This window comes from Xiphophorus maculatus, chromosome 12, assembly GCF_002775205.1.
Source record: "Xiphophorus maculatus strain JP 163 A chromosome 12, X_maculatus-5.0-male, whole genome shotgun sequence".
Lineage (NCBI taxonomy): Eukaryota > Metazoa > Chordata > Actinopteri > Cyprinodontiformes > Poeciliidae > Xiphophorus > Xiphophorus maculatus.
Window position 1 is genome coordinate 6,629,843 of NC_036454.1, and position 21,508 is coordinate 6,651,350.

Genomic DNA, 21,508 nt, shown 5'->3' on the forward strand with positions numbered 1-21,508 from the left:
TCTAGAAATGTTAAATGGTTTTGCTCTCCATGGCAAGGAAGTACAGTCTGAACCCCTGGCCTTTGAATGAAGAGCTGAAAGTGAAGGAGGCAATCAGGGCTCATTTGTTCTGCTCTAAACATCAACTTTTCTTTTACCTTCCTCACATGCAGTGTGCTCTATAAAATCGAGGGAAAGTGTGCAAAGGAGACACACAAATGCAAATATATGCAATCTATGTTGAATAGATAATGATTTGAAAAGAAGAACTGGGAAAACATAAAAACTAACTGCTCAAAAAACAGTCAGATATTTTCATATTTGAAGTATTTTTCTTATTCATGTCAGTGGTTGTGGTGGTGTTGCATCAAATGGAGGCAGGAGGTATTGTGTGTTAAAACATAGTAAAATATCTAAAAACCAACATGAACAGAGTGAAATGAAACTATTAGATATACTGAACCATGATCGTTACAACTGTGTACCATGAAGAAACACCAAAATAACAAGAAATACAAGGCCAAAAAGTAATTCAGGGAAGAAGTAGAAAATGCTGCGTGGAAGGAGAAACCATCTTATATCTTTTGTATCTGTGCAGGAATGTGCGGGGCTCTTGTCTATCTACAGCAGTCATTGAATAAGAGGTTGCATACACGGACACAAAGGACTAACAACCACACACACATTCACTCCAAAAGCCAGTTGCGAAATTAATAACAATTAACCAAGCATGATTATTTTTGGAGTACCTAGAGAGAACTCACACAATGTTAGTCTGAGCAGGAAGACGCCTGGCCAGTATTTTAACTCAAAGCCTCAATACAAGATAACAGAGCTAACACACTAGCTCCACCACACAGAGACACCAGACTACCAAAAATAAAACACAGAATACCACTCAACACGGAACCAAAACCAACATATAAAACCCAAATACAAAGCTACCATTTATTATGCCAGGATATAAATATTACACAGGGAAATGTACTTATTCCTGAGCAGAAATAATTCATTTCTTTATATTCGAAAACTATTTCTTTTTCCACAGGCTGATTTAAAATCCCTCCAAAGAACCACTGAGGGAAAACACATCATAGAACGATACATCACAACAGGAAGACAAAAAATAAAAAAAATACTCTAATCAACTCAACATAAGACCAGACAAACACGACAAAGCTCTCAAAGGATAAGTATTCATAATACTTTTTGTCTGAGATGTAGTGGACAGAATGCTTTCAGTTAAAGCAAACAAGCTGTTATTGTTAACTTAATTTTGTTTTAAGTTCTTTTCTAGTAGAAGTAAAATAGTTGAAAGGAAGCTGAGCAGTAGATTAAGGATGATAGGTAACGCTGTGCTGTGATCAGACATTTTAAGTCAGACTGGCTCATGAACAAACCTGAGATCCTTTCAGAGGTCAAGCAATGAACCATGGAGGTTTACTGACTTAATCAAGTTCCTATTAGAATCCTCAGTAGGAGCTGAAAGCACCAAAAAAACCATTATCCTTGGTAAGACGTGTTTTATTATGTGTGAGGTAGAAATTTATAATGAGAAACCATGTCTTTCTAAATGCCAGCTGCAGAAAATATCCTGTTTACAAACGCCTTCTAAAACACTCTATCCTGTCTTTATATATTAAAAATATACAAGATAACATGCATATATATTTTTAAATAAAAATACACATTTCAGACAAATTCTGACTTATCATATGAAATATGCCAGAGCCATAGGCTTGAATTTTCTGAATAGAGCCAAACTATTATTTTTCTCTATCAGTATCCTTGCTGCAGTTTCTTGTACATGTAATCAGTTCTTATTCATGAAGACAGAGAGCTTTATCAAACAGTTTTTAAGGTAGGTATTAATTTTGAATGTATATATATCATCCACAAAACAGTTGCGAGATGTAGCTTTACATATTTAGTGTGGGGGCAAAGATTTTACAGTAAAAGATAATTATTCATGTCAGGTAAACATTAGTAGGATTAGAAACTGTCAGTTTCTCACATTGAAAGCAGAATTACACCTAAAGATCAGAAGTAATTCTAAAAATTGTTAATTCTCCCTGTTTCAAGTTTGTACCATTATTCCAAAACTGATGCAGGGTGATATCTTTTGAAAATTATAGCTTTAAATGTTGAGCACAACAATTCTGGAGTGCTAGTTCACATTATGAAAACAGAAATCTGAGGGAGCTCCCCATTCAAAAAAAAAAAAGATAATGCCAGTGTCTGATCTGATAAAGTTGTACATACGTTCATATGGGTTCCTCTGGAATACAAATTTCTGTTTGTTTCATTAAACCTTAAGTTAGCATTCACCCAAGTTTAAGGTAAATTTGCAAGGTATGCAATGTTTTCATACCTTGTCATACGGCACTACACTATCTGATGATTTTCATCAGCAGAGATCCTTTCTCTTCCCCCTATTGCTTGAAACCTGTGGTCTGCTTAATAATGTGGAACATCCTTATTAAGTGGATTTCCTTTAATTGAGCTCATCAGACTAACTAATCCAGCTCTCTGAAATTAATTATAGTGATTCAAAGAGCCCTGACACACAATACCATCTATAAATTTAATAGCATAACAAAAAATGTAATCTTTATGACACTTAAATCCAATTTGCAGAATAATTTGGAACACGGTGTAAAAACCAGACCTGGAAATGAGGGCAATAACACAAGACTCAAACTTGATCTTTTGACTGTTAAAGCGAAATGCTCTTAATCTTAAATTGTAAGAAATTAGGAAAATAAAAGATTATATAAAGACAATCAATACAAAAAGAACCTTTTGCAACAAGAAAAATATGTGCTATTGATTAGCAGCTCAAACACATCTCTATGCTTTGATAACATGTGCAGCATTGAAAGGATGGTGAAAAAAGACAATGCAGAAATACATTACAAACAGTTTCTGAGTGCAAACCCTTGTCGCTGTCCAAGGTGCTGCAATTACTGAAAGAGCCTCAGCTCAAGGAAGGAGAAGTGCTCCTCTTCCTCCTGTTGAAATGCTTTAAGTACCTCTCATACTTCACAAAACTTTTGCTTGCAAGCTGGAAAGTATGCAAGACATTTTCTCCAAACATTCAGCTTGAAACCTTGGAACAAAAGCCAAACTTAGTTTTATTTTTGTTCCAGCAAATGCACAGATCTTCCCTGAACTGCAACATTAACATGAACTAAAGCGTTTTAGGCTTTTCCATTTAAACTACCAAGAACTGTTTCCCTTCATATTGGAAACACTTGATAAATATATTATGACTTATAACTGCAAATTCATAAAAATATGCAACAAGAAGAAAGAATAAGAAATAGTCTAATTTGAATTTCTATCAACTGATGTTGTGGCACTAATTCTCCATGGCAGTTCCACATTAGACTGGCACAAACTGTTTTATATCTCTCCAGATAAGCAATTTTTGAAGTGCCATTATTTTTCATCTTTTCAATGGAGAGGCTTTTTAGCCGCCAATTATGATAAGTTTCTTTTCAATAACAGTAAATTTCACAGTGATCTAAGCTGGAATAAGCAAAGGAAAATGGACAGATGGATGACCTGTTCAGTTAAATTAACATTTCACTCATAGGTTCAAACAAAACATCTAAAAAAGGAAATTGCACATACACACATTTAATCCTTCACATGCCTTCTGGGGGCCCCACTAAAAAGCCTGAAAACAGCATTCCTAATCGCCCAACTGTTGTTGACTATTATAGCACTTTCATTTATGCTTTGTCTAATATATTTTCATATTTTGTGAATGGAAATACCAGTTTATTACAATATTGGCATTGGGATTTAGCCCAGCATTCAGAAAGCTGCATCTACACACATGATCAGTGCTGGAAATGTTGGGACTGAAGTTTTAATACATTCAGAATATGAGTGGAATAAATTACTTTGAATTGCTTGCATTTCTTTAGAGAAATCACCATCAAATGACTTTATTCTAATGCAGCACTGGTAGCTACTACTGCATTTTTTTTCACTCGGTTTTTTGTACCCTATATACATTTGACATACACAATCCTCTAGATGTACCATAAAAAGGTTCATGTGTATACAGTTCAAAAATATTTCTCCCTCCTTTCTATTTTTTAACTAGACTTTTTTAATATATAAAAATATTATTTTTATTAATGAATTTTGTTTGTATAGGGAATCAGGCTTGCTGTTGTGTGTTTTGGGAAATATTCCAAAATTGTTGCATGCTCAGTTTGTGGAAATGCTAAAGGATTGTGCGAGCATACAGGAACCAGCATAACCCAGCAACTTTACCACATAGCCTTGAAAAATCTCCATCAGATGTTTCATCTTTTATTCTGTAACCTTCTAAATTATTAATATAAGAATAAACGTCATGTAACCTGTCTAAACTGTCATTTCTCAGTACCCTTATTAGAGAACAACCACAGATAATGCAAGTTTATTAAGACAATAGTGTTTAATTGTGATTTTGCACATTTTTGTTAAAAAATAAATGAAAATATATGCACAACTTACTCACTTTTAAGCAATCCAAGACCACTGAAATGGTCAGAAGAGTTTATCAAAAAGTGGATGATTCCCAAATTTCTTCTGAAAGAATTGGGCATGTATGGTAAATTTATGACTTAAATGTTATATATCAGCCTGTTAATGTAAAACAGCAGGTTTAGAGAATACTTTTATTAGCACTCCCAGAAAGATCAAAATTACTGATCTTATTTATCACATTATGTATTGCTGGAATATATTTTCCCTCTGTTCTGTAAAGCAGGTGAGTGGTATATTTGTAACTTACAATACAATAAGTTTGATAGTTATGCAGTGTGTTTTTTATTGGCTTCTAAAGTTCTGCATCTATAAACCTGATGTAATCCTGTACGGTGGTTCAGCGTTATGTCCGTGAATATTTCTCTTTCCCTCTCTACCTGTTCTTTGTTCTGCTGATCTCCCCCCAGAGTCTGAGCTGTCTACTTCAGTGCTGCATCTCACAATATGAAGACCAGCAATAATGTTTGCATTTTCTAGATTGTCTGTCCATCCAGTGTAACCCTTCATATGTTTTTTTGAATGCTCAGAGCATTCTTTTTCCCTGTGTCCAATAAATACTCACCTGCAGCCTAACATTTGTCTTCTCTGAAGTGTGTTCACGATATTTTACTTACTTCCTGGTTTGATCTTCCTCATGAATACTCACCTCCACTAAATAACTTTCTACTGCTCACTATAATTCACTTGCATGTCAGAGCTAAACCTTTCATCAATCTGGGCATCATTCTGCATATGGGAAGCTACTCATCACTTTCACGTCATCCGCCTCAAACTCAACACTGAATCTGCCAGACCTATAGTACACCAATTGATTTTCTCTACTTCCATCTGGAAGTAAGCCACTCTTCTTTAATTATTAATAGTATTCAGTATTTACTTCCCTGGTCCTCCTTTCTACTTACCAAACTACCAAATTATCAAAAATTCTTCTCTTCAGACTACGTACATTCATGTAGGTTGAAAAAGCAGAAAAAACAATTAGATCTCTTTTAGAAACTACAACAATCTCCCTCTACTGGTGACTTTATGTAATTGCAACTTTAATCATCTTAATTTTCAAGACAATTTTCACTTAATGCACAGTTGGTACACACATGCAGAACTGCGACTGCACCCAGGGTGGAAAGCATGATGAAAGGACAAACTCTGAAACATTCGTAGGCTTTCATTTACACAACACAAACCTAATCGATGAGATAATGCATGTTGTGGACTGGCCTCAACAGGCTCATGCATAATTCATGGTGAAGGATGGCATGTTTACTGTTGCATTCATTTAAATTTCATTGCCTGTGATGAGTTTACGATCTAGTGTGTGAATCTTATTAGCAAGGTGTCTGGAAAGGGGCTCTCACCGTTTTATTGCTCTCTATCTTTTTCATGCAGTATTCATGATGTGCTGGTAAAAGTTTGAATTTATTGCTGTGATATTGAACGGTGGGATCTTTTCAAATAAGCAGCATCTCGACCGGACTTTGCGTTCTGCCATCGCTGATGAAGTCCTTCCTACCAGACAGCCTTTTGTGGCTTTGAATTAATACGCCGTCTGAAATGCCTCCTCTCAGCAGGTTCAAACTGAAGAGGAAGAGCAGGTTCAGAGTGGCTTTCAGGCTCAATAACCATCATTCAGCTGGTGAGAATATTTTCTCCTAGGAAATTAGCTTAATCCAATAAACAGCTCTTATTGACTGGACAAGAACATTATTATCTGGAGAAGGACAGTCGGACCAAGACTATACTGTGATGCTAAAGGCCCTATGAGGGTTAGGGCGTTCTAATATACCTGGCTGGGCAGTGATGGGTCGGTTTAAAGTCCATCTCTGCTCCCTAATGTTACCAATTAGAATGTAATAGTTTATCAATAGTTCTCCACAACTAAATAATCACTAAGGCTAGGGTCAGATCGAGGGCAAAAGCTGTTTTGTGCATTACAAAGCTTTTAATTATTGGTTGTTGTAAGATATTATTAGATGCAGTCCAATAGTGATTACACATCATCATGTAAAATAGTTAGTGCTCTTCCTGATGGTTCCCTGAAGGTTTTTAATAGATTTAATTTATTTCAATACTAAGCTACTTACTCTAAAGTATTTAAATAGTTCTTGTATTGTAATATACATAAACAGGCTGAATTCTTTTCTCATGATGAAACAAAACATTACAAATTTTGATTTGTGATTAAGATTATATTTTACCAACAAAGTGAACCAGAAAACCTTGCAAAGTTTGTATTCTGGTACCTTTTGTCTAGGCATTCTGATTTTGACTTTTTTTATGTAACGATACGCATCTAAAAACCTTCAGGTGTGAACTCGATATAAAAGTCAACTTCTTCTCTCCTTATAATTAAAAGCTTCTGGTGCACTGGCTGCTTGTCATGGTTGCTTTGAAAAACTATTGAAGAAAAGCAGGCCTTGATTCATTCCTCCCACATAATTAAATATCTCAAAGTAAGCTTTCATTTCTGTGACAAGCAGGGCCTTCAAAAAGTCTGCTGACTTTTGCTGGTGTAGACATGATGACCAGCCATCAAAGAAAAAACATATAAATTAAACACACACTATTGTATAGTTTTAGAAATGAGAAGGTGTTTTCTGCCTTTATATGTTCCTAAAAAATCAACATCAGTGTCAAGTCAAGAAACCTTTCAAAGATTTGTTAATAGTGAGGCGTGGGACAAAATTTCTCCAGGTTGACATTTCAAGTGTCTCAAAAAGTTATTTCAATCAAAGGGCTTAAGAGTAACTATTATTCTAACCCTTTCTGAGCTAAAATACATGTTTTTCTAAAATCCTTTATTTATTGAGCGAACAACTGTACTGCTTGAGTCATACAGAAGACAATTAAAAATAGCTCCAGGGCTTTCTACGACACATTAATAATTTGAAATATCAATAAGGGAAAGATTACAGGAACACTTGATTACCATAACCATAATAAACAATCAGGCAGTTGATGTTGAGGAACATTGATCCTTAATTCCCAGGACTGGATTGCTGAGAGTGGAGTGAGACAACACATAGGTAAACAACCACTCCCTGGTTATTATGACAGAATCAATCCATGTTTTACTCCAGAGCACTGAACTGGTGCACAGTGATGTAGCTGTCAAAGCCTGTACTCTAAAGATAACATGTCCCACCATATTCCATAAACTCTTAAACGGTTTTCACATAAGAAAACGTTTCTAAAAAGTTCCCTCAAGCTAATGCTGCACATATGGTGTATCAGAGAAGTTAAAATAGTGATATACAACCAGATAGCAGCTGCAGCAGCAGGATAGCTTATATTTATGGATGGTAAAATACATTTTCATACTTTAATTTTTTTCCCTACATAGATACCTTTGGTTATTTTGATGGTCAGGCTTGCAGCTCTGTGAAAGTTATCCATGAGAGCTGAGTTAGGCGCTGCACTATGTCCCACTGACACAATGTTGTGTTTTCTTCCATTAAACATAAAGACTTATTCCATAATAATTTTATATGAAACATTTCTGAACAGAAATTTTATTTTTGTGAGCTACAGAAAAGTCACCCATTTCAATTTCAAAAACCTCACCCAGTTTTCCTGCATAACTGGAATCCTCAAGAAACTATGTCTGCTTTTCAGTTGTTTTCCATGACTACACACTTAGTTGGCATGTTCCAGTTATAAATGTCTGTATTGTCAACACCGCAATCTCTTTTCTGTATTTTCAAAAAATACAATGCCGCCATAAACGACCACAGTCCCTAAAGCTCATAACTCCATATATATGTCATCGCCTAGTGCAGTGTCTATTTGGATTTAGAGGCTCTTCTTTTGTCAGGAAGGAGAGCTTTCTGACAAAAGAAAGCTCTTTTACTTCGGTAAATGGGAAAAGTCCAGATTGCTATGAAAATTTGTAGGTGGTGGTGCCCCTGAAAAATGATAAGGTATGGATTTTAATTTTAAATTTTACAAGAGAAGAAAAAAAATAAGTTTCAAAAGCAATCAAAGAGGTTTTCAATTAAAAACACCATGTTTCGAACTGGATTATAACTGCAAAATTATGCTTTGTTTTGTCCTGCCAAGCTGCAGCAGACATAATTTGGAATAGGGGAGAATCACTGATATTTCATCACATAAACACAAGGTAGCTGTCTCTGCTGAATATAAATATAGCAGCATTGCATGCCAGCCATCATTACACAGCAGCGTCATTAAATATTGCCTCAGTCAATCAGACCTCCAGAGAGAGCCTCTGGGAAACATTTGTAATGCCAGAGTGGTTATAAAGTCGAACCTGCAGCTGTCTGGGATCTGATGGTGGGTATTTTTTATACGCCAATATTAGTTATATACAGTTATAAACACAGCTGGGTGGTATTTATTTTGTGCTTTTCAGTACAAAGTGTGTGATTGCAAAAAAGTTAGTATAAAAGCAGTTTAACCTTGACAAGTAAAGGATACAGCAATGTTTTTTTTTTATTTTCTCTTTTGTTTTTTGATAATAAATGTTTTTGCAGCATTGTTGACTCTGTTCAGTGCCATCTATCTCAGTTGTAGAGTCCTTTGACAAAACACTACCATGCCTGCTGGTGGTGGTCAGAGGGACCGGTGGTGCCAATTGTATGATAGTCTTTCTTCTGAGTGAATATATTGTATAAAACGTTTTGGAGTCCTCCGGACCAGATAAAGAGCCCCTTGTTCTATGCTTTGCTTCGAATAGTGTCTGGACTCTCGGCTATTGAGAAACAATTGCTTATTAGAAGTATGGACTCTGATTTAAACAATTGGTTCTGATTTTACCCAATCTCTAATGTTTGGCTGTGACGTATGTAATGCACCAGCTTGATTGTGAAAGAAGCTACGCTATGAAGCTTACCATAAATTGTGTGCATTGTAAATAACCATCCCCCACTGCCAAAAGAAAAATGTTGAGCCAAATGAGATGGTTGTTAAAGAAAGCTGGAGGTAGTCCTATCTACAACCATAGGCAGACTACAATTCAAAAACAGTACAAAAACTCTAAATTATCGTTCACAACTCCTCTTTCAATGTTTTTGCCAATCAGCAAAAACATCACTGATTGGCCCAGATGAAATGCCTCCAAAGAAATCTAGCTCAATGGGACAAATGTCAGACAGAACATCGAAGGGAGACAAGAATCATGCAAAATTTGCAAAGACATTTAAGAAAAAAAATCTCATGTTCACAGATTTTATCAAAAATATCTGAAAGGAAATGCATCCTGGTAAGCTAAAATACAAAAGTACAATGCTAGGTGACACGCAGTTGGCTAGGGTTTGCAAAGCAGCCAGTGTAGAAGCAACATTTATTTTCCTTGGCACTTGTTGGCTGTAGCCCAAAGAACGGAGACCAGAATTGTCTGATAAAAATTGTTTATATTAGCTCCTGCCTTAGTGCATGTTGGTCCAATTTAAGGTATATTTGGTGTCGGTAAACTTTAGACTAAAGGAGATTAAGGACACCAGTGATCCCAAATCGCCACAAATACTGGGGATCCACTGTAGATTCATCAATAGTCCTGTTCCATTTTTGTGTTTCTGGTGATATTTGCATCAAATATTTGCTGGGGCTTAAAAAATATTGAACACTAAAATTTTAACTTATTAAATTAAGGAAGGAAAGATGGAGAGACCCGAGGGAGCAAAGAAGGACAGACACAAAAGTAAGGGTTCAAGGAAGGAAAGAAAGATTATGTCCCATATACTTCTTTTTTCAGACTTATCCAGAAGGTACTGCAATAAAATTCTATATACTTTTTTATCCTGAATTTAAAAAATACTTGACTACAATATTTGACTGTTGGTGGTGATTTCTGCTAATTTCCAAAAGTTTCCTGACTAAAATGAGAGCATTCCTCTTTCCAACCTCACACAAACTGACAGCAGAACTCTGTTCCAGGAAAGATTTTATAAAACGTAATTCCTCTCTCAATAACATTTCCCACTTAAACGGGTTTGGGGGAGTTTTATTTCCTCTGATTTTCTGTATGAGTTACAGTCAGACTCCTGTAGAGAATAAACTCTCTTTATAAAGAAAACTCGGCATTGTTGGAGCCGCTGTACTGCAATCTCCAGAAATATCTCAGTCTGAGCACTTCGCCTCTGTTGAGAGAAATTTTGTGATTGCATTTCACTCTCCAATGAATTGGACATTTTGCTTCACTATTACTCAGACTGTGGCAAATGGAGGTGAAGACATCAGCATGCAACACCTGTAAGACCTGAGCTTGGTTTATGTATTCTGCGATGGGATGGTGCTATAATCAGACCTAATGGAAACAGATGCGGTATTCCATGGGACATGGCATCTCCAGCAAGGCATGCTGACTGCCTGATGTTTGCCTCAAAAAGTCCTTGTGCTTCTTTTTATTTCCAAATCTCGTATGGGAACATTATGGCAGCATTATTTATGACAATTATTCTTTACACTGACATAATAAAGTACGAATAAAAAGATATCCTTACAGTAGGTACAAACAAGTCCATACAGTCTTCATGGAGTATTTTTGTGTTCTCAACATGCAAGGCTACAGACAGAAGAGACAAATTGCCTTTCTTGATAGCACAGACATTGCAGCACACAAAATTACCTCTGAAAGGCCATGGGAGAGGGAAAACAATTTCCTGACAAGTGCAAAAAAATAAAGTGAAACTCAAGAGGCAAAGACTATTACTATGCAGAGCCAGTATGTTGTCTAGGAAACTCTAATTGGAAGTCATTTTACACTCAGCCCTAATAAAGCTAATGGAAGAAGAGGTATCATATCATGCTCTGGCAAATTTCTCTCCTTATTAGCTTAAATCTCTGGGAGCAGTATATGTCTTTTGTTGCCTATTTGCAAGATTTTGCTGTCAGCAAATGTGCTTGTAAAGCTGCAGTAGGAATTCAGGACTGAGGAGAGATTCGCAACAAAGCGACAACAGTGCAATCAAAGTGATGACATCCCAGCTCTGTCACGAACCGCTAAAAAAAGCAAGGAACGACAAGATGGAATCCATTATCCCCTCCTCTCCACTCCAAATGAGGCATTGGCAAGCACTCCGCCATGCCTTGTGAAGACATCTCACAATCAATGGGCTTTAATCACATCCAGTTCCCCTCCTTTTTTCCCACTTTCATAGAAAAGAAGAAGAAAAAAAAAACTTCCAAGCTCGATCAGAGCTAATAATGCTGAAATGGAGCAAGATGTTCATCCGGGTGGGTGGAAGGCATTAGTGGAAGGAAAGGGTCAAAAGTTCACAGTGCCACCGCTATCTATGCTATCATTATTAGAAGAAGATAGTGAGAAGTATTAAGGAGGAAATTTATTAGGTTAGCTTAAATTTTGAAAAAAGCATGGCTCTCTTTTCCTCCTGTTAGCCCGGATCGCAAGCGGATGCCGTCACGGCTGGAAAAAACAGACGGCGAGGCTCGATGACGTCACAGAGATACAGAGTTTAATTCAATAGAAAACACCGTATGAATTTAACAAGAAAACTTCAGAGTACAAAAATACATTCTTTACCTGAGACAAAAGAATTAAAAAGAACAAAGGATCCTTTGGAGACAGCTGTTGCTTAAAAGCATAACAGGACAGTTGTCTGAATTTTATTGTTGCGCATTCCCTTTTTCTAGGGAAGGCGTTTCTCTTTGTTAATATATGCAAATAGGGCGTACCTCTGTTTTGACCAACCAAGAGCGACCTTGGAAAAAAACTTAGACCTTCCCCTGAGTTTTAATGACAAATATCAAGAGTCATTTTAGTTATTAAAGTTATAAGTTATTTTCACAAAACCTATCTTGCTCCTCTGCAGTCAGCTTCTCCAAAGATTTGACCCTTTGCTTTATCACAAACAATAATGAGATAGAAGTCTTTTTAACCTGTAAAACATAACATTCAAATCATTCTCTTTTGATTCCGATATTGTCATAGTTAGTACATTTTCAAATACATTCGATTTACTAGATTAGTACTTGTAGCTTGGGTAATATACTTTAATCTAACACACTATTACTACCAATATTAAAAGGTATATCAGAAATTAAACCTTAAGTGTTCCCAAAATTCCTAAGTTGTGATCAACTCCAGATGCAGCTCTGAGCTCCTGGGAAACCCCTGACCTCTGACCTGTGAGCCGGGGAAGATATTCTTTATGGCCTACTAATTTAAAGCCTTTCAAGAGCTTTGTGTTTTATTGCTGCTCTAAGTTACAACCCTGCCAGGAGAATGTTTATCTCTGATCGTTTAGCTTGCCTCAGTTTGTCCAAATAGGAATGTTGATCTACTTAAACACACATGGCATTAGCTTAACTATATTAAACAATCAAAAATAGCCATATTTCCTTAACAATTCCCCCTGTTGAGGTCTGAGAATTATAGGAATCAGACCTCACAAACAAATCGATTATGCCTTCTAATAGAAGAACTAAAACTACGTAATATACTAAATGAAATACCAATTCCCCCTGGTCAAATAGAACCGCCCAGCTCCACAACCCCCCCATCAGCAGCTCCCCTAAAAAGCATCTGATAGGGCGGTGGCGGTGGTGGGCCGCTGCTCCCCTTCTCAATTGAAACTGCAATAAGCCTAATAATAAGCGAGCGTATACACGGAACACAGCAGCATCCGCACGTGACTATTACGGCCACAAACGTAGCCACAGAAACTAACAATGACATAACAATCCCTTTCCACTTACCAAACATAGTAGAGAACCACCTGTCCAAGCCGCCATCAATACCTGAATGTTCATGCATAGTGTTACTCAAAATTCTCAAACCTTCCAACGCTCGAGTGACAGATCCATCAGGGGCCGTATTGTTCGGAATGAAAGTACAGCAGCTCTCTTGGAACATAAAACAGACTCCACCCTTTTCGGCCAACAGCATGTCCAGCGCCATCCGATTTTGAATTGTCATTAAAGAAGTAGGAGCTAACTGCTCCTTCAAACCCCCAACAGCATCCCTGGTTAGATTCGCTAGCCTCAAAAGATTATAATGGACATAATTTATCCTATCAACATTTTTATTCGGCGTGATAGGAAAAAGAGCTGATAACACCGGTATATTTTCAAAACCTGCTGCAATTTGATCCGCCAATTTATATTGATCCGGGACCCCCCTCGGCACGCCGATGGCATCTACATAAGTGGGAGAATTAGTAGTCAAATCAAATGCAGTATCAAAACGTGTATTACGCACCTGTCTCTTGTGCCTCTGAGTCTGTAAGGTGAGCACCTGCTCCGGTCCTACAGGATCAAGTCTTTCTCCCACAACCATAAGTGGCACAGCCAGGCGAGTCATGGCACATACTCCAACAGTCTTAGGAGGAATACGCACATATAATCTATCACCCCCACAAAAATAATAAAGTCCAGCTCTTGCCCAACTCCCGATTCCGGCCGCTGTCAAAGTAACATTACACCAATCACTAGAAATCTGTCCTAGATTGAAATCGGGCTTAAGATGAGTAAAATTAAAACACACATACAACCCTTTACCCTTAACCGGAAGAAAAGTTCCCGTCTGAGTATAGTTATTAATAGGTGGATATATTTTGGCAAGCGCATCACAATTTACGGGATCTGCCTCAGTTGTTAACCTCAGCATGCAATTAAAACCCCAACTATCTCCCAAGTGTAATGGGGCAGGCTCAGTAAACAAATGAGGTCGAGCTGTAGCACATTCAATGCAGTTCCCAATATTAGTTTCCTTAGCCGTTTGAACCATCCAATTCAGCCATAAGTTTTTTTTCCCTATACCCAGTCGCTGTTTGAATGATGTCCAATGGTGAAACTGCTGTGTAGTCAATCTTAGCCGCATGCTGATCCGGAATTTCCATATCCCTGTCTTCCTCCCCCTCAGGTCTGACCATATTAATTTTAATAACCCCAAGTGGATCTTTATCGTCCACTGAAGCACCTAGAGTCAAATAAACAGCTGAATCTGCCGGATACTGTTTAAAGAAAACATCGTGCATCGAGGAAATGGTTAACACCAAAGGATTTTTACCCGTCGCTGGAGAATGTCTTACAGTCCCTCTTCTTATGGTAACCTTGTCATATTCAGTGACAGATTTATGAGCATACGGTGGACTCCAACTTGATCCCACCCATCTGAAGGCCGATTTCCAAGTGGGACACAAGTGTCGAATCCCAGTTTCCTGAGTAATACAATGTCGCTGGAAGGTCAGATCACCACACAAATACACAGACGTCTTCTGCCAGGATTGAGGGGTCGACCAGCAGCGACGAATTACCTCACACAGATCAATTTGATAATTAGTTACAGTACCCAGAGTATAGTTCAACTCAATCCCACGATATTTAGTGAGGCACTTATCAACAGGAGGTCTCAAAGAACGCTCCACACGAACAGTCGCATTTCCGCAAGACACTCCGCACTCGACAAAACTCGGTCGGAGATTAAGTGTCTGTGAGGAAATGAGTCCACTCGTGGATCCTCCGCAAACCCACATTCCCAGCAAATTGAGTTCAAGAAACACACCCAGCAAAAACTTCCGCTCCCAGTTCATGTATCTTAAGATGAACCCCATCCTGCAAACCTGTCAAATCTAATCCTGCGTTATTCAACAATTTTAATACTCACCTTTTAACCGCAAAGTTTCACCGGTAAAATTAAACATGAAAGGCACTTATCATTCTACAATTATGAAAAAATCATAAACTCAATTATCATAATGCAACTCAAAAACACAGTACACATAACACCCCAAAATGTAAAAAATGCAAAAATAAGACTAAGATATGCATATAACACTAACTAAAGAGTGTTCTGGAAACTTAAAAATACTCGCCACAAATCAAAAACATGCAGAGATAAAGAATTATACAATATTTACTTCTTTTTTTTTTTTTTTTTTTGATAGTCTGTAAAAAACAAAATATGAAATCTTCTTCAAAAAATAATAAAAATTACGCGCAAAGACGAAAGTTTTTTTTAAAGTTCGCAAAAACGAAAACTCGCAATAAAATGAGTTAATGTGGATCTTCTTGTAGCCTGATCCTCCTCGGTTGGAAACCTCAAGTTTCCACCTTCACAGCCGTTGCTCACTGAAAATTGGATTATTATGCCAATATAACAGTGAGTTTTTAAGGAGAGTATAAAATCTCCTTCTTCCTCAATGTAAGGACATCGGAACAGGATTATTATGCCCGTCCGAGCCTTTTGAACTTTGAATTTCAGGAACCTGAAGTGGTTGTGGCAGGAATTCCTGCTACACTCCCTCCTGGAAGCGCCTGGCGTTGCTCCTCGTCCGAAGATTGAAGTCGAAGCTCGTCTTGTACGTCTCGGAGCGCACGCTGTGGCTCCTCGGCTGCTGTGCACTGACTCCAATGAAACCAGGTGTCTCCTTTCCCTTGTAGACGAACAGCATGGGACGTCCTCTCCACTACTCGGTGTGGTCCGGTGAAGCGAGGTTCAGACCACTTCCGTTTGATGACCTTCAGGCGCACCCAGTCGATTCCTGGAACTGGTCCTGAAGCTGGACGCTCCTGTGCCGTCTGGTATTTTGCAAATTCCGCAGCCAGACTCTGTAACTCAGTAAAGAAATCTTTATGAGATAAATGTGCAAGTTCACCTTTCCATCCAGGTACGCGACTCCCAGGTCCTGGAAAAATCCGCCCGGTCTGGAGCTCGAATGGAGAGAACCCTGTTGTTTGATTAATAGACATTCGAACAGACATCAAAGCAATAGGCAAGGCATCTACCCAATTTAATTTGGTATGTGCACATACTTTGGCCAATTTTTGTTTGATAGTTTGGTTCAACCTCTCAACCTTGCCTTGTGACTCAGGATGATATACTGTACCGAAAGAATGCTTCAACCCAAGCAGCTGCTCCACTCTCTGCAGATCTTGGTTCCTAAAATGAGTGCCGTTATCTGATCTCACCTTCTCTGGAAATCCATGGGTCGGAATGTAATGATTGATCAGACACTTTATGACAGTTTTGCTGTCCTCCTTTTTTGCTGGCCACGCCTCTGGCCAGCCCGAGTATGCATCCACGCACATTAATACATACCTGTATCCTCTGACGGGTGTTATCATGTCTGTGAAATCAATAATTATTTCCTTACCCGGTTGTGTAGTACAAGGGAAATGTCCCACTGGTGGCCTAATAGTTGGTTTTGCGTTGTGTTGTCCACAAATTTCACATGTTTTCACATATTCCTTGACCATGTCTCTCAAAAATGGATGCCACCAGTGCTCTAGATTTTTTAGCATCTGTGCAATACCCACATGTCCGAGTCCGTGAGCTTCCTGGAAAACCTGGAGTCTCATATTTGGAGGAAGAATTACTTTACCATTTGGTCCCCGCCAGAGTCCTTCATTGCAGACGGCACCTCTTGCTCTCCAGACTGATCGTTCCTCAGGTGACACGGTTTTCTGATGAGAAATAATTTTTTCAAAGTGATTTTGTTCGACCTGTTCAAGTTCAGTACTCACCATCACAAGAGATGTCAGGTATCCCGCTGCCCTCTTAGCGGCCTCGTCCGCGGCTGCGTTTCCTACTGCAACTCTGGTCTTGCTCTGATCATGTCCCTTGCATTTAATCACAGCCACAGACTGAGGCAACAGTAATGCCTCCGCCAATTCTTTCATTTCAGTTTCATGTTTTATGGGCTTCTGTGTTGCAGTCAAAAATCCTGCTCTGAGCCACTGAGGAAGTTCCACATGTACAGCGCTAGCCACATAAGCTGAATCACTGTAAAGATTCACCCTCATTCCCTCAGCCAGTTTCAGTGCTTCGACCATTGCTTTTACTTCTGCCCTCTGTGCCGATTGGGCACCCTGCAGCTTTTCTGCCTTCAAAACACGAAACTCACTGCCCAAGTCTTCCACTATCGCATATGCTGCTCTCAAACCGTCTGTGTCATGTTTAAAACAGCAACCGTCTGTATAAAAGTTTTTCACATCTTGACCTTCTAGAGGAGAAGCTTGTAGGTCCGGTCTTATCTTTTCTTCCTTCAGTACTAATTCATCACAGTTGTGTGGCTGTCCATCTTGCATCCTGTCAGCCATATTCGCTCCGATATGCACAAAAGTTATATTAGGTGATTCCAGAATTTTGCTCAGTTTTTGTTGTCTCAATGTAGTTAATGTGAAATGTTGTGAATTCACATATGCCACCACGCTGTGTGATGTCATAACCTGTAATGGATGACCCATCACAATGTGTGCTGTCTTTTGAATCATTTTTCCCACACCTGCTGCATGTCTTGTACATGTCGGATGTCTTTTTTCCATCGGATCCAACATTGCGCTGACATATTGGAGGATTCTCCTGTCTCCCCCTTTTTTCTGAAACAGAACTGCATTAACCGTCAGTTCTGTAACAGAAACATCCAAATAAAAGGGCGAAGCATAATCTGGGACAGCCAACTGGGCAGCAGCAGCCAATTGCTGTTTCAAAGAGATAAAAGCATCTTCCGCCTCCACAGTCCAAGTCAAAACCTGGTTGAGCTTACGAGTCCCATGCTCCCTGACTAATGCCCGTAAAGGGTCCGTCAAACCAGTATAGTTAGGAACATAGTTCCTACTATATCCAGTCAAACCAAGAAAGGACAGCATGTCTTTCACCGTGTGTGGTTTAGGGTGATCAAGAATAGCAGATTTGTGACTGGCAGACATCTGAGTGCCAGTCGCAGTGATAGACCGCCCCAAGAAAGAAACCTGCTTCCGTGCAATTTGCAATTTAGACCTGCTCACTTTAAAACCTCTGTCAGCAAGGTGTGACAGCAAACGTCGCGTGGCCTCAATGCAGGACTCCAACGACTGTGCTGCAAGCATGAGGTCATCCACATACTGAATCAGAGTCACACCGTCTGGTAACGAGCAGTCTGCTAACTGCTGTTTCAAAACCTGATTAAAAAGCCCTGGGGAGAGAGCAAAACCCTGAGGCAAACGTGTATATCTCAGCTGCTGACCCCCGTAGGTGAAAGAAAACACGTCCCGACATTCCTCAGCCAATGGGAGACAAAAGAAAGCGTTAGCAAGGTCCACACAGGAAAACCAAGTCTGAGAGGGATCAAGGTTAGTTAATGCAACATGAGGATTAGGGACTGGCACCGTAGGGGTCAATAAAACAGAATTAATCGCCCGGAGATCATGTGCCATGCGGTATTTACCCGTCCCTTTTTTCTCAACTGGTAAAATAGGAGTGTTCCAGGAAGAGGTGGAAGATTCTAACACACCAGCCTCCAGAAGACCCCCAATTGTTTCCGCCAGTCCCTCTTCTGCCGCCTGCTTATGAGGATACTGAGACCTCCAAATAGGAGGGCCCGGTCGCAAATCAAAAGTGACAGGTGTGACATCAACGAGCCCCACATCCGTAGGACCCGTTGCCCACAGACATTCAGGCAGAGAAGCCAACATTGCAGCTGCAGTTGGATGATCAGTCAACTCCCTGCCATGATGCCTAGGAAGTTGAAGATGTTCCAAAACTACAGTATCTACAGCAGAACACTTTATTCTGTAGGTGTTTGTAGAAGGAGAGAAAAAGAGGTCTGTATTAACAGTTGCCTGCCAGTCTGAAACCGCCAGGGAGCGCTTTACCACGCCCCCTAGTTCCATGGCCTGATGGCCAGGATGGAGAGCCAAAGAAATATGTGGAACAGCTTCGTCTTGCATTTTATACCAAAACGACTGATCTTGAGTCAGATTAACAGCTGCAGCCACCCCCTCCGGTGCCACATAAATGTCCTGTGAAAATACAGTCCAGTCAACACCGGCTAAATGTGTCTCAAACTGCTCCTGGAACCATTCAGTCTGGTCTCGGTCATAAAACAAAGTAACATGGGGCAGATCAGGGGTCGGACCATACGGAGCAAGCGCTTGAATCCAGGGCTTCCAAAGCAGAAAACAAGATAGTATTCCAGCATGGTCAGTCTTTTCCGGCTGTATACGCCCCCAGTATATGTCAGCCAGTTGCTCCTCAGCTTGTTGCAGCAAAAACTGTCCATGAGTATAAACCGGAGAACAGGCGTGAGACGATCCATCAGGAAAAGTGACAAGTAATCCATCAGGCCCACACAAAATAGTTGCCCCCAGAGCAATCAACAAGTCTCTCCCTATTAAATTAACGGGAGATGAGGGGGAGCATACAAAAGGATGTGTCACTTTCTGTCTGCCCACAGCCGTGTGCAGAGGCGTGGAGAGTGGCAGAGTCTGTTTCACCCCAGAAAAACCAACCACTGATATTGTCTGATCAGAAAGTTTATGTGAAGGTATGACAGCATTCATGGTGGAATATGTTGCCCCTGTATCCACCAAAAATGGTAATGTTTGTCCATCCACTGTCACATCAATCAGGGGATCTGCCAAAGCTCCCTGACATAGGTTCTTCACCGGGGTGTGTCAATATTGTCCAGCCTGAGAAACCTGTCCCGGGCGCTGCGGAAGCAATGCAGCATTCGGAGTTTGTTGTGATGTCAGGTCCGGCAACGCACCATCTGATATATAGTGAGGGCACTGTTGAACCCAGTGACCCTCCTCCCCACAATAGAAACACCTGTCTCTGCGTCCACCCCTTCCTCGCGCGACCGACACTGCAGGCCTACCCCGTCTGCCCCCACGCCACCCCGGAAGACCAGACCGAAAATGTGGAGCTGACACACCAGGACCAGTATGAAACACCGGAAGAGGAGCCCGTGCAACAGCTGCCAACATAGCTCTAACCTCCTGTCGTTCCTGTTTTGCAAGATTAATTTTCTGTTTAGCTTCTCCTATTTGAAGTTTCAATAATTGATTCTTAAGATCTTCCTGCTCTCTCTCCTTCTCTTTCTCCTTATCCTGAAAAATCTGCATATTATGCAACAAATGCAATTCCCACTTCGCATGGTCACAAGATCTCAACTCCGGGTTTGTCCCCATTGAAGCAGCGACAGAAGTAGGGACACCATTTAAAACAGCTTGACGAAAATGTTCCCTCATTAATGTAGCAACAGCTGGATGAACCCCAGACTGTCGCCTCCAGATATCTATGGCTTTATCTAAAAATACTTTTGGGTGTTCTTTGGAATCCCAGAAAAACTTTGGAATAAGTGACAGCGACAAAGGGGGAAATATATCCCTCAAGGCCGCACCCACAGGAGTCAGAACAGCTGTAAGAGGCGTCTCATCAGGGCAGTGCATAGTTCCCGCTGACAGCTCAACATCACGGCAATTTGTTGTCGTTGTTGAACGACTCAAAATTGCCCTGAAATCCCCCAATGCTAAGGTCAACCCCCCTGTCAGTGATTCTAATGCATGTAACCAAGGAGTAGCACCGTCCACCAAAGATGGTAATTTTTCAATAAGGGTCTGTAAATCTCCAAAAGAAAACGGCTTGTATCTGTGTCCTTGGTGGGAAACTATTAAAGGCATAGCATAATGGGAAGAACTGTCAGAACTTGCTGACAGAGCCTCAGAATGAACCGATCTATTTGAAAGGTCTGTGTCCCTATCATCCATACCCCCCTGTGATTTCCTGCCTAAACTTAAAAGTCGTTCCTGAAAAGCAACAGCATTAGAGGTGGCACCGCCTCTCCGTGGTGTGCTCATCTCACGAGGGGAGGGACTAACATCCCTTCTCTGCATGTCACACAGATTACGTCCGCTCCGAAGCTGCATCGGTGCGGAGGTAAACTTCACATCATCTTTCAAAACAGGAGGAGAAGACACTGAGTTTCCCCGAATGGGTGGGGGCTCCTCAACCAGACGGCCAACCAGTGACACATCTACATTCAACTGAACCTCCCCCTGCTCCCCCTCATCTGAGGGAGAGACTAAGGGAGGTGCAGGGCTGCTGAACTGACGTGAAACCTGAGCCACACCTGAAGAAGTCGCCAAAGGATATCTAGAAAAACAAAATTTTTCACGTTGAACCCGATCCGCCATAGGAAGACTATCAGAAACAGAGCGAACACCAAGAGGGGACGCCGGGCATGGCGTCATTAAATCGGGATCCTCCCGCGCCAGTGGAGCAGAAGAACTCTGAGGAGGAACC